This window comes from Dipodomys merriami, unplaced genomic scaffold (assembly GCF_024711535.1).
Source record: "Dipodomys merriami isolate MVZ:Mamm:240054 unplaced genomic scaffold, mDipMer1.0.p SCAF_125, whole genome shotgun sequence".
NCBI lineage: Eukaryota > Metazoa > Chordata > Mammalia > Rodentia > Heteromyidae > Dipodomys > Dipodomys merriami.
In genome coordinates this window covers 1,272,455-1,286,721 of record NW_027202549.1, presented here as the reverse complement: position 1 = coordinate 1,286,721, position 14,267 = coordinate 1,272,455, and the positions used below count along the sequence as shown (strand labels likewise).

Sequence of the window (14,267 nt, the reverse complement as noted above, 5' to 3'; positions counted from 1 at the left end):
GCTACTTAAGAGGCGGAGATCTGGGCTGGGAAGGTGGCTTAGTGGTAGGGTGCTCGCCTAGCATGCAGGAAGCCCTGGGCTCCATTCCTCAGTACCACATACACAGAAAAAGCCAGAAGTGCTGATGTAACTCAAGTGAAAGAGTGCTAGCCTTGAGCAAAAGAAGCCTGGGATAGTGCCCAAGCCCTGAGTTCAAGCCCCAGGACCGGCAAAAATGACAGACAGAAAGAGAAAAAAGAGGGGGGGGGGGGAGGAGGAGAAAGAGACTGAGATCTGAAGACCTTGGATCAAAGCCAGCCTGGGCAGGAAAGTCCCTGAGACTCTTATCTCCAATTAACTAACTACAAAAAAAAAAAAAAAAAAAAAAAAGCCAGAAGTGGTGCTGTGGCTCAAAGTGGTAGAGCACTAGCCTTGAACATCAAACCTGGGGGACAGCGTCTGCGTCCTAAGTTCAAGCCCCACAATGGACCCTTTTCGCCAAAAGAAGCCAAAACCAAGATGACTGAAACTAATGCTGGTTTTCTTTCCCTATTTTTTTTTTTAAGGTCCAAGACCAGCACTTGAACTCAGTACCTGACGCTTTTACTCACTGGCTGGCACTCTACCAGCTGAGCTGCACCTCCAACCCCTGATGCTGATTTTCTGAGAAGGCCAAACCGAACCCTTCTGGCGTGAGGAACTGCCTCTAGACCCACGGCTCGGCACATCACCTTCATGATACACACGTCCTGAGCTCCAGACGTAAACGGCTGGTTTTGGTTCTAAGGTCAGCAGATCACACGTGAGACTAAATTCTCATGCTGCTGTGGCATGGAGTAAATTCGTACCCATCCATCTATCATCGGGTCTAAACGTGCCACCCATTGTTCTGTGTTCAAGTTCGGGGTTGAGAGGCTGATGGTCACAATCCTCCCAGATCACCCACTTGGATGGGACGAGATCCTAGATGTAAGCGGCGGAGCGATTCAGACAGCTCTAACACCACAGCGGAGAGCACTTCAGAGGACTCTGTGAGGGTTACTTTTTGTTAGCCTCTCTGTGTTCAAGGCTAGGCTCAATCACTGGAGCTACAGTACCACATCTGCCTTTTTTCTGAGTAGATTACTGGCGATAGCAGTCTCACAGATGTTCCTGCCCACACTGGCTTCGGTGATCCTTAGTTCTCTGCATCCTGAGTAGCTAGGATGACAGGCATGAGCCGAGAGAGGGTTACTTTTCTTATCCATGTGTGCGATGCTGAACAGTATAGAAGCAGATTTGGGGACTGCATGGATTAAAAAGCAGCATTAACAAAGCCTGAATATAGACCGGTTAAAACAAACTCAAGATTAGATACAAAGGCTTTCCCTTGGCTCAGAGAGAAGGATTCTCTCAATACTTAAAAACAAATCAAAGCAGGGCGTCAGTGGCTCAGGCCTGTCATCCTAGCTACTCAGAAGGTTGCAATCTGAGGATCACAGTTCAAAGCCAGCTAGGGCAGGAAAGTCCTTGAGACTCTTTATCTTCAATAAGCCACCAGAAAACTGGAAGTGGGGCTGTGGCTCAAGTGGTAGAGCTCTGGCCTTGAGCTAAAGAGCTCAGGGACAGCGTCCAGGCCCAGAGTTCAAGACTCATAACCAACAAAAACCAAACCAAACAAATCAAACATCGAGGGACTTGACCTAATGCATCCTTACAGCATGGAACTATAGATGAAAGTTTCAGCTGCTCCTCTGCAAGGGTCAGGAATAAGCTCCTAGAAACTGGGAAACCAGGAGGCTTCTGGCTTGGCTTATGTTAAGTGTATTCCAAGTGAACATGTCAAACTAACAAGTATTACGCTGCAGGCCGGCCCTGGTCCTGTATCTTTCTGAACCCGCCCCCACATGGAGCTTTGGCCTGATGTCATTTTTTTTTTTTGTTTTGTTTTTTTGTCGGTCGTGGGGCTTGAACTCTGGGCCTGGGCGCTGTCCCTCAGCTCTTCAGCTCAAGGCGAGCGCTCTACCACTTGAGCTACAGCGCCGCTTCCGGTTTTCTGGTGGTTTATTGGAGATAGGAGTCTCACGGTCTCTCCTGCTCGGGCTGGCTTTGAACCGCGATCCTCAGATCTCAGCCTCCTGAGTAGCTAGGATTACAGGCGTGAGCCACCAGCGCCCGGCTCTGATGTCATTTTTATGAGTCAAGTAACTCATAAAGCAGTCACTGGAAGCGTCATCTCAAACAGAGTAGTGCATTTTCTGATTATTTCTTGAACTCCCTTCTGAAAGTCACCTAGCGAGTACATGAGCCTATCACCTTGAGAACGTGGTGTTCAATGCTTTTAGGAATGCTCACATCTTAGAGTGATGGACTCACAATATAAAAGTCAGGTGCTGGTGGCTCACGCCTATAATCCTAGTCAGGAGGCTAAGATCTGAGGATCATGGTTCAAAGCTGCCCAGCACAGACAAACCTACAATCCTCATATCTGGAAGTAGTAGACTGATGGCCATGAGTGAAAGAGCCAAGCAAGAGCGTGAGGTCTTGAACTCAAGCCCCAATACAAAAAAAAAAAAAAAAAAAAAAGAATTCACAAATGAGTCCTGCAACTTCCAAGATGGCACATGTCCTAGAAACTATAAAAATTAATCTTGCCAAGTAGAAAATTAATTTATCTGAGCTACAATTAATTTAGAGTTGTGTAAGAGGCTGGGAATGTAGCTTAGTGGTAGAGCGCTCGCCTAGCATGCATGAAGCCCTGGGTTCGATTCCTCATTACCACATGAACAGAAAAAGCTGGAAGTGGCGCTGTGTCTCAGGGGGTAGAGAGATAGCCTTAAGCAAAAGCTCAGGGACAGTGCGCCCAGGACCTGAGTTTAAACCCCAGAAGTGACAGAAAAAAAAAAAAAGTTGTGTAAGAATCCAAAAAAAGGGGATTATAGCCAGGCACCAGTGGCTCACGCCTGTCATCCCAGCTACTCAGGAGCTAAGATCTGAGGATGGAGGTTCAAAGCCAGCTCAGGAAGGAAAGTCCCTGAGACTCTTATCTCCAATAAACCACTCAGAAAACCAGACATGATGCTGCGGCTCAAGTGGTAGAGTGCTCACCTTAAGCTGAAGAGCTGAGGGACAGCGCCCAGGCCCAGAGTTCAAGCCCCATGACCACCACCACTACCACCAACAAAAAAAGGCGATTGTAAAATGCATGCCCATTTCTGATGAGCTTCCAAAAAAAAGGAAGAAAGAAAATTAAAGAATGAACCATGAGTCACTATATTTGAAAGGTTTTGTAAGAAAATAGAATGAGTCACTCAAGCTTTTCTCCAAAGAGTGAGGGTGTGGCTTGTGGAGAAAAGGCGCCTTATCTGTTGTGTTACACCCGCCCAGGCCCAGAAGGTGCCCAGACAGGCAGAGTTATTGCCTGTCATGTACAATCTTTACACACATGTCTCTCTCCCACAGGAAGAGCGGTCTCCTGCCTGCCTTTCGTCTCTGGCACACTCCGCCTTAACTAACACATGAAAGGAAAAACAAAACAGAGATGGGGGGTAGGGGTGGGGTAATGGGAGGGAATGTTAAAATATTCCACCTGCTCACCATACATTATTATATACACTGACGCTGCTAGGTGGTAAGCTGCCCCAGCGGGCTGCTCTCAGGAAAACGTCATGCACACACACTCAGCCTTCTAATAGTAAGGAGTTTAACTTCAGAAGAAAAAAAAGTCTGCGAAGTGGACAGCCAACAGTTCTGCATGGAGTACAATCTCCTACAAAGATATGACCTGGCCTGGTGCTAGCTACTCAAGAGGCTGAGATCTATGGGCTGGGAGGGTGGCTTAGTGGTAGAGTGCTCGCCTCGCATGCATGAAGCAGCCCTGGCTATCAGTATCACATACGCAGAAAAAGCCGAAAGTGGCACTATGGCTCAAATAGGAGAGCTAACCTGGAGCAAAAAGCAGCTCAGGGGCAGTGCTCAGGTTCTAAGCTCAAACCTCAGGACTGGAAAAAAAAAATAGAGGCTGAAATCTGAGGATTGTGGCTGGAAGCCAGCCTGGGGAAGAAAGTTTGTGAGACTCTTCATCTCCAAATAATCAGCAAAAACCAGGAAATGGAGCTGTGACTCAAGCGGAAGAACGCTAGCTAGCCTTGAGGAAAAAAGCTCAGGGACAGTACCCAGGCCCTAGGACTCTGTCTGTCTGTCTGTCTGTCTCACTCACACACACACACAGAAGAAATAGATCCTCATGTGATATAACACGTCACAAACACTAGAGTTGAAACCACGACTTATTTGTGATATAACACATGTCACAAACACTAGAGTTGAAACCACTACTTATTTGAGCAACACGCGCATTTCTCTTTTTGAGGGTGTGACACATGTGGCAATACCACCGAGAAACAATGACAACTTTAAAACAAGACCATACATAAAATCACTGAAAAAAAAAATACAGCCACTGTGTGATTTGGAATTTTGAGCCGACAGAACACTGAAGACCACCTAACAGAGTTCATTCAAATTCTCCTGCTTCACAGAGTGGCAATCGGGATCGGGTGAAAACCTTAAGTTTCAGAATAGACACGCAGTACTGGATACAGGAAGGGGTGGCCGTGCACCAATATTCACTGAATGCCTATTGCGCTGGAAGATTTACACCAAAGTGGCTCATTTTAGTTCTAATTCATGCAACAACCCAGCCCAGCCACTGAGCTGCTTCTCCACTGCAGAGATTAAAAAAAAAAAAGTTTCAAGGCTTTTGGTAATATTCCCAAGGCTGCAGAGAACAAGGCAGCGCTGAGGCCAGGATTTAACACATATAATCCTAGTTACTCAGGAGGCTGAGATCAGAGGATCACAGTTCCAAGCCAGCCCAGGAAGGGAAGTCTTTGAGACTCTTATCTCCAGTGAACCACCCAGAGGCTGGAAGTGGAGCTGTGAATCAAGTGGTAGAGCTCTAGTCTTGAAGTAGGGGGGGGAAGCTCAGGATGGTACCCAGGGCCTGAGTTCATGCCCCAGGACCAGCACACATGCATGTGTACACACACACACACACACACACATACACACACACACACACACACACACACACACACACACACACACACACACACACACACACACACACACACACACACACACACACACACACGAAACACCAGCTCTGCTTGCTCTCAGAGCCCAATGCATGGCTGCTTTTCCTCTTGCTCTGGGAGGAATGACCAAGCAGAAAACCCAGAGTTCCACTTCCTCCTCCTCAGATGCAGCTGCGGACCCCGGGAGCAGTCATTTCCAAGACAGTTTTTTTTTTTTGTAATAGGAGAAATGAGTTTTATTGTTCTACATCGCAATATGGTGACACTTTCTCCAAGTGAGCTTTAAAGTGAGATGTGAACACGATCAGTAGTCTTTGTGACAACTTAGGGCTAGGAATGTGGCTGAGTGGCAAAGTGGGTTCCGTTCCTCAGCACCACAGATACAGAAAAAGCCGGAAGTGGCGCTGTGGCTCAAGTGGTAGAGCGCAAGCCTTGAGCAAAAGGCAAGCTCTGGGACAGCGCCCAGGCCCTGAGACTGGCAATAATAACAATAACAATAATAAACCTTCAAGAAGTGGATTAGATACTTGGGGGGCTTGGGGGTGAGGGGGGCTGAGAACATAGTAGTAGCCCTGGCAGAAAAGTCTGAGTTATTCCATCACCACAGCGGGAAGCTAGACAAAAGAAAAGCCTCACATAGGCAGATCTCAGTTCAGGGGCGCCCTGGGCAAGGAGACCCCATTCTGAAACTAATCAGTGAAAAAACAGGATTTAGAGGGCTGACTCAGAAGTAGCGTGACAGCTTCACAAGTGTAAAGCCCCAGGTTCAAACCCCCATGCTGCCAAAACATAAGGAAAAAAAATACATCAACAAGCCGCCAGGCGCTGGTGGCTCACACCCATCATCCTAGCTACTCAGGAGGCTGAGATATGAGAATTGAGGTTCAAAGCCAGCCCAGGCAGGAAAATCTGTAAGACTCTTACCTCTTACAAACCACCAGAAAACTGGAAATGGCTCCGTGGCTCAAAGTGGTAGAGTGCTCGCCTTGAATGAAAAAGCTCAGGGACTGCGCCCAGATCCCCAGTTCAAGGCCCCCCCCCCAAAAAAAAAAATCAGTAAGCCAATGTGATGCATAACTGTCATCCAAGCATCGGGAGACTGAGGCAGAGGGATCCCTGACTGAGTATACAACAAGACCATGTCAATGAAGACAAGAAAACATACACATGAGCAAACAAAACCAAAACAAGAACTTCCTTCTTCCAGAGCCCATTTTATTGCTGGTGCCTAACCCTTGGACCAAGTGGGACCAGCAGCTATTTGTGGGCCCTCAGGAACACAGAGGCTGTGAAGGGTTCTTCCAAACACGAGTCCAGCTTGCCGGACACAGCAGCAAAAAAATGAAGCTGGCCGGGCCCCAGGGGCTCACACCTGTCATCCTAGCTACTCAGGAGGCTGAGATCTGAGGATCGCAGTTGGAAGCTGGCCTGGGCAGAACAGTCCTCGTGAGACTCTCAGCTCCAAAGATCCACTCCAAAACTGGAAGTGGTGCTGTGGCTCAAAGTCGCAGAGTGCTAGCCTTAAGCACAAAGAGGCTCAGGGACAGAGCCCAGGCCCTGAGTTCAAGCCCCACAACTGACTAAATAAACAAATAAATAAAGCTGAAGGAATCAGTGGATCTTGGATAAAATGTTTGGAGAGGGGACTTACTCACTCCCTAGGACAAAGGCACAGTGCCTACTGCGACCTTAAAGGTTTAGCCAGTTTGTAACCCAAGAGGAAAACCTTCATAAAAGCCACACAGTATCAATCTGGCTACTGGAGAATGTTTAGTCATGACTGATGCTTTCATAAGCTTGTGAAACTGTGTGTGTGTGTGTGTGTGTGTGTGTGTGTGTGTGTGTGTGTGTGTGTGTGTGTGTGTGTGTGTGTGTGTGTGTGTGTGTGTGTGTGTGTGTGTGTGTGTGTGTGTGTGTGTGTGTGTGTGTGTGTGTGTGTGTGTCCCCGTATGTGCCATTTCTGGAGCTTGAACTCAGGGTGTGGGTGCTGTCCTTGGGCTTTTTTTGCTCAAAGCTAAGTTCCACTTGCACCACAGCTCCACTTCTGGCTTTTGTGGCGGTTAACTGAAGAGTCTTATGGACTTTCCGGCCCGGGCTGGCTTCAAACCTCAATCCTCAGATCTCAGCCTCCTTAGTAGTTAGGATGACAGGTGCGAGCCACCCCCGGCGGCCAGCCTGCTTGTGAAACTAAGTCAAGTGAACGCGGAACCTCCATCTGGTTTCTGGAAGGGTAGGTTCCAAGATGGACTTTTACCTGGCCTGCTGCCCCGGCTGTAGGGGTGAGGCAGGGACTCTTCCTGAACATCCTACCGCATGCCAGCTACCACGCGGCACGGCGGACACTGCTCAAGCCGTCGGATCCCCATATCCACTCTGCCTTGTAGGAATGAACCCCTGGCTTTCCGTCTCTCTGCTTGGAGATGAAGACACTTAAGCAGAGAGAGCTAGGCATTAAGTTCACACCTCGGGGAAGTGGTGGAGACAGGATACACCCCCAAAGCTGACCTTTTTTTTTTTTTTTTTAGTCACTACAACCGCTGAATTTTGCCTAGTAACCAGAAGATGAAAGGGGGAGGGGTAGGCCCGTTTCCACCAGGAACCTGAGTTACTAACAGTTTGGCTAGCTTGCCCATAAACGGTTACGTACGTAGAGAGCCGGTGCTACCGGTAGACCCCGAGCATCTGTGGCCTCAAGCCTGAACAAAGGCATTCTGGACTGGAAGGTGGGACCCAGCAGGACCCCAACCCACGGTTATGAGACGGATCCTGCCCTTAGACAGCAGGAGGGCCATGTCACCTGAGCCCAAGAGTCACCCAAAGGTTAAATCCCAACGGTGTGCTTTCTGCCGGGGATCACTTCTTGTGGGGGTCAGGTGCCAGGATGCTGCTCTCTCTGGGAGAAAGCCCACCCATGCTAGGCAAAGCCCACCCGCTAAGGTTCCCCCCTGGGGGTGCTGAGGATACCCGGCCCTGCACTGTGCCGCGACACAGCCACTGCGACATCACCCAGGCAGGAGCTTGGCTCTTGGAGGGACCAAGAGCTAGAGCTTGCTCTAACAGGACCTAAAAACTGCTCCTGTGGAAAAAGGAAACAACAAGACGAAACAGCAACAAAACCCCAAAACAAACAAGCAAAGACAAACGCCAGTTCTGCATTGGGCCCACAAACGAACAGAACGCTCGAGAAAAACTTGGCATTCCTGCCTCCATGTTGCATTTGTCTCCTGTGCGCTGAGACTCTCTCTGAGTGAGTCTTCTTGGGATGCAGAGAGACAGGACTGACAGATGGATAAACAGGGAAGAGTCAAAGCCAGCCATGCACCAATGGCTCACACTTGTAACTCTCCAAAGGAGGCTGAGATTGGAAGACTGTGGTTCAAAGCCAGCCTGGGCAGGAAAGTTGCTGATATTCTTATCTACACTTGGCCACCTGAAAAACCAGAAATGGAGCTGTAGCTTATTGTGGCACAGTGCTAGCCATGAGCAAAATAGCTCAGGGACAGTGCCCAGGCCCTGAGTTCAGGACCAAGGACCAACACACACACACACACACATACAACATACATATACACACACAAATGTATATTACAAAATGTATATTAAATGTATATTACAAAATGGTGAATAGAAGAAGCCTTAAAATCTTGAAAGTTACACTTTTCAATGTCGAAATATTTGTAGATCCTGGATGGACTCTGCGTTTTATAACCTTGCAAGATAACCTTTTTCTTTGAGGGGGAGGGGAAGAGATGAGTCTTAGAAAGCTTAAGTGACTTGCTTCGAGTCATAAAGTATGTCAGTGGCAAAGCCCAACTCTCCAGACTAGCTGCCCAATCATCTGCTCGCCGCCAAGTCATTATCTTCCTAACTAACCAGTCTTTCTGGAATCTGTGTTGCGAATGCTCGGTTTAGAAACACACTTCACCTGCCAAGGTCGCAATCGGTGACTGGGCTGTGGCTGGAAGTGTACTTTGTCTCCAGACACCCTTTCCATCTCTGCTGACCCTGAACAGGAGATAGTCATGTAATCCAAGAGTACACCAGTCGCCAAGCACCTGTGGCTCACAGCCATCATCATCTTAGGGACTCAGATCTGAGGATTGGGGTTTGAAGCTAGCCCAGGGCAGGAAAGTCCATGAGGACTCTTGGCTTCAAGAAATCACAGAAAGCCGGGCGCTGGTGGCTCACGCCTGCAATCCTAGCTACTCAGGAGGCTGAGATCTGAGGATCGCGGTTCAAAGCCAGCCCGGGCAGGAGAGACCCTGAGACTCCTATCTCCAATAAACCACCAGAAAACCGGAAGTGGCGCTGTAACTCAAGTGGCAGAGCGCTGGCCTTGAGCTGAAGAGCTAGGGACAGCGCCCAGGCCCAGAGTTCAAGCCCCATGACCGACAAAAAAAAAAAAAAAAAAAGAAGAAATCACAGAAAAAGCTGGAAGTGGCGCTGTGGCTAGAGTGCTAGCCTTGAGCAAAAGAAGCTCACAGACAGTGCGCAGGCCCAGAGTTCAAGCCCCAGTCCTAGTCTGGGAACCAAAAACAAGACAAAATTCCATGCACCTTGAAGACTATACATTGGGAGAGACTTTGAAGACCCCCTTCCCGAGGTCACACCTATAGAGACACATTTAGGCTGCATTGGGATGGTTAAATTAGGAACATGTACCTCTGGCTTTCTTACTTTCCTGACAGCCAGGAGTGAGAGACCTGGCTATTTGTCTCTGGACATCTGTTCCCAGAGAAGAATGCAAATAATTTTAAAGACACCAAAACAGGAAGGAACAAGAGGCGGCAGGGCATTAGCCTCGCTGGGTGACACTGAGCTGTCACCTTTCTTGTTTCTACCTTGCTCTTCCTTTCAGGGCTGTTGGGGGGGGGGGTGGATATTGCCATGGATGTGTGACCCCCCCTTTCTTTTTCACACAGGACTTCATGAAACATAGGAAATGCCTTGCTGATTCTCAAAATAAAATATATGTGAAAAACACTTCCTCTGATTGAGAATAAAGCACTAGCTATACGCCTGCCTCTGATGTGGAGTGCGCGTTACCCACACTGCTGTCGACTCTCCTAACACTGTAATCCCAAATTACAATGTCTAGTATCAGACAGACAGACATTTGCTGGCTAACCAGGACAGGTTATTTAATATCTACTTAAGACAAGGTATGGGCAGGACAGATGCAAAGTATTTAAAGGAAAAGGAAGCCAGGCGTGGATGGCTCATGTCCGTACGTAACTCTAGCTACTCAGGAGGCTGAGATCTGAGGATCGTGGTTCCAAGCTAGGCCGGGGCAGGAAAGTCCACAAGACACTCTTCTCCAATTAATCACAGAAAAAGCTGCAAGTGGCGCTGTGGCTCCAGTGGTAGAGCACTAGCCTTGAGCAAAAAGGAGCTTAGGGACCATGCCTGGGCCCAGAGTTCAAGCCCCAGGACTGGCTAAATAAATAAATAGATATAAGAAAAGCAATAGATCACTTTGTGCTTTTCTAGGGTCTCGGGGTAATGGTGAATACGCCTAAAATGTGGCCAGATCTACTTAAGCCTAAGGAGTAAAATATCCCCTGCTGGGTTTTTAACTTTTCTGTAACTTCAGCACCACAGGTTCTGCACTGCCCCCAAGCTCTTCTGTAATGGGCTTTATTTTTTATAGCTTTAATTAACCAAGGTTAGGTGAGAGAGATTTACTCTGTGTGTGTAATACCCTATGATTGTAATGTTGATGGTTGACTGCTAGTCTTGCATTTGGTGCAAGGCCTGTACAATTAGCATCTTGTTAGGGACTGGCTTTTCTTCTAATTACCACACAGCTTGAGCGCTTTATTTTATTGTCTTGTTCGTCCTGCACTAGCTCCAGGGACCTGGACTCTCCAGCTATAATAAATCTTAACCTCCGTTTAGGCAAGTGTTTTAGGCTTCTCCCATCCTGAGGCCCCTTAGAACATGGGAGGGCGGGGGAGAGACACACGGACAACTTGAAGGCAGGCAAACACTTTGTGGATGTCTAGAGAGCTGGCGGATGTTTGTTCTGAGAGCGTGGCACATGGCTGGAATCTGGCTTTCTTCACTAATGTTTACTCTATTCCCCACCCTCCTTCACTATTGAGGGCTCCCAGCTACTTGGGAGTTAAAATTCTACCTGTTTCCCTTTATCTAAGGGGATGGCCTGAAACCCACAGGAACTTGTCATCTGTACCATGTTCCATACTCCACTAGAAAAGGGGGATGTGGGAATTCCTGCTTGAACTGACTCCTTGTTTTTGGGTTAAACCTAGATGTAGTTTCAAGGGCGGTTTAGCAAACAAGGAGCCTCTTTTATCAGATACTGTGGGCAATGAAATCAAGTTTTCTTGGTGGCTGCACTAGGTGACAGGACTGCAGGTGTGCTTGCCAGATGAGTGGCTCATACCTATCGTCCCAGCTAACTAGGGGAGCAAAGACTGTGAGGATCATAGTTCATGGCCATCAATGGGGCCTGGGAAATGGGGGCGGGGGAGGCAGGGGTTACCAAGACTCCATCTCAACAAAACAAAGAGGCATAGGTAGAAAGATCTTAAATCTATGCTCGGTGAGACTGTACCCAGAAAATTATCTAAAGCAAAACGCCGGAGAGGGATGGTTCAAGTGGTAGAGCAACAATGAGCACAAGGGCCTAAGTACCCTAAAAACAAAAATTGAGGAGGGGGTGGGTAGAAGTACAGGAGCTGGAATGTTCGAGACTCAAATCCTGTCTCTGTCAGTTATTAAATATGTAATCTGTGACCTTGTGAGAAGGCACTTAAGCTCGGTACCTGTTTCCCCAGCTGGCTGTGCTGAGGACAATATTCATAAAGATTTGTGCATCAGAACAATGCTCGGAGCCAGGTAGTGGCTCACGCCTGCCATCCTAGCTACTCAGGGGGCTGAGATCTGAGGATCACAGTTTAAAGCCAGCCCAGGCAGGAAAGCCTGTGAGACTCTTATCTCCAATGAACCACCTGAAAACTGGAAGTGGCATTGTGACTCAAGTGGTAGAGCTCTGACCTTGAGCTGAAGAACTCAAGGGACAAGCGCCCAGGCCCAGAGTTCAAGCCCCATGACCAAAAAAAAAAAAAAAAATCTAGCAACAATAGAGTGATTAGTGACAATATTGTTTTAGTAGAGAGTTTTAAAATGAACACTGTATCATTTACATTTCTTCACACCTTCATTCAGGCCCAGATATCACTTATATCCAGGGCCCATACTCCCCCAATCCCCCCACTACTCCTCTGCCTGAGGTTGGTTCTTTTCCTTTCCAACAGCGATTCATAATTTCCCAGCCATCACCTCCACCAAACAGTGACATCCAAGAAGCTGGGTACACTCAGGGAGGGAGACTGCGCACCCCACCTGAGCAGGTATCCCCCCCCACACACACACACTTTTCTTTGGGACACTGTTCTAGCAGGCACATGAGGCCTTTTGATGAGAAGGGGAAAGATGAGAGGCAGGAAGAAAAAGCTGCGATGAGGAGGAGACAAGAGAGACAGAGAGTCTGAAATAGACAATGCCAAGGGTAGAGGCAGCCGCTGCACTAGTGCACCACTCCTGGCCTGGACCCTTCCCATTGAGAATACACTAAAAGATGGTGGGAGGAGAGGAGAGGAGAGAGGAGAGAGAGGAGAGAGGAGAGAGGAGAGAGAGGAGAGAAGGAGAGAAGGAGAGAGGAGAGAGGAGAGGAGAGAGAGAGAGAGGAGAGAGAGAGAGGAGAGAGGAGAGAGAGGAGAGAGGAGAGGAGAGAGAGAGGAGAGAGGAGAGAGAGGGAGAGAGGAGAGAGAGGAGAGAGGAGAGAGGAGTGAGGAGAGAGAGGAGAGAGGAGAGAGGAGAGAGAGGAGAGAGAGGAGAGAGGAGAGGAGAGGAGAGAGAGAGGAAAGAGGAGAGAGAGGAGAGAGAGAGAGGAGAGAGGAGAGAGGAGAGAGGAGAGGAGAGGAGAGAGAGGAAAGAGGAGAGAGGAGAGAGAGAGAGGAGAGAGGAGAGAGAGAGAGAGAGAAGAGAGAGAGAGAGGAGAGAGAGGGAGAAGGGGGGAGACACACACACACACACAGACAGAGACAGAGACAGAAGAGAGAGGGCCAGGCTCCAGTAAGAGATCCAGAGAGAGGGAGAGAGGGAGAAGGAGAGGGAAAGGGAAATGGAAAGGGAAATGGAAAGGGAAAGGAAAAGGGAGAGGGAGAGGGGAAAGGGGAGAGAAAGGGAAGAGAGGGAGGAAAGGGAGAGGGGGAGAGGGAGGGGGGGAGAGAGAGCGAGAGAGCTCGCCAGAGAGAAAGCCAGGCTCCAGTGGCTCACATCCAGGCAACTCAGGAGACTTGAGATCTGAGGATCGTGGTTCAGAGCCAGACCCGGGCAGGCAAGTTCGTGAGACTTTTTAATCTCCAATTAACCAGATTTAAAAAAAAAAAAAAAAAAAAAGCTGGAAGTGGAGCTGTGGCTAAAGTCCACTAGCCTTGAAGCGGGGGGGGGGGGAACCCCCAAACTGGGGGGACAGCGGGTAGACCCCGAGTTCAAGCTCCAGGCCCCGCCCCCCCACGCTTCACTACCTCTCACCACCTTTGGGGGGGGGAGACAGAGCACCCCCCCACACACACACACTTAGGTCGAGCACACTGTCCGCCTGGCGGGTTCTCTGTCCGTCCGTCCGTCCGTCCCGTCAGGACACAAGCTGCTACTTCAACTCCAGCTCCCGGCACAGACTCCCCCCTCCCCGTCCCCCCCACACACACAGGGGGGCGCGGGTCCCCCCACCCCGCCCCCCGGCCCCTCGCCCGCCCCCCCTCCCTTCCGCTCGCCCTCCTCACCTCCAACTTCCCGGACTCACCGTGAAACCTGAGGGGAGGGGGTCCCCCACGCTGTGGCCCCCGGGAGCGGGGCTCCCGCGGCGGCTCCCGCGGCGGCTGCGGCTGTGGCTGCGGTGGCCGCCGCCGCCGTGGTCGTGGTCCTCGTGGTCTCGGGCTGACTTGGGGACTCGGCCTCCGGCGAGGGTGACGGCTCCGGGACGCGAGGCGCCGCGGCTCCCAGGACTCGGCCAGACCCCCGGCGGCGGCGGCCAGGAGCAGCCCATGGAGCAAGCCGGGGCGGGTGGAGGCGGCCGCGGCGGCGGCGGCGGCGGCGGCGGCGGCTGCGGGAGCGGCCGCCGCGCAGGGGGATGACGTCGCGGGCGCGGCCGGCGCCGGGGGGCGGGGCGGAGGGCGGAGC

At 50.0% G+C, this 14,267-nt stretch overlaps 1 protein-coding gene across 4 annotated transcripts in view; it reads right to left on the bottom strand.

Moving 5' to 3' along the window:
* Zdhhc3 (zinc finger DHHC-type palmitoyltransferase 3) overlaps nt 1-14,185 on the bottom strand; it is a 33,200-nt gene extending 19,015 nt beyond the window's left edge. For 2 of the 4 annotated variants that reach the window (XM_070017587.1, XM_070017588.1), the window contains exon 1: nt 13,891-14,185. The gene's annotated coding sequence lies outside the window, so the exon portion shown is untranslated. The remainder of the gene's footprint in view (nt 1-13,890) is intronic. The other 2 variants (XM_070017589.1, XM_070017590.1) reach the window with 2 other exon arrangements.
* Nucleotides 14,186-14,267: the final 82 nt, after the last annotated feature.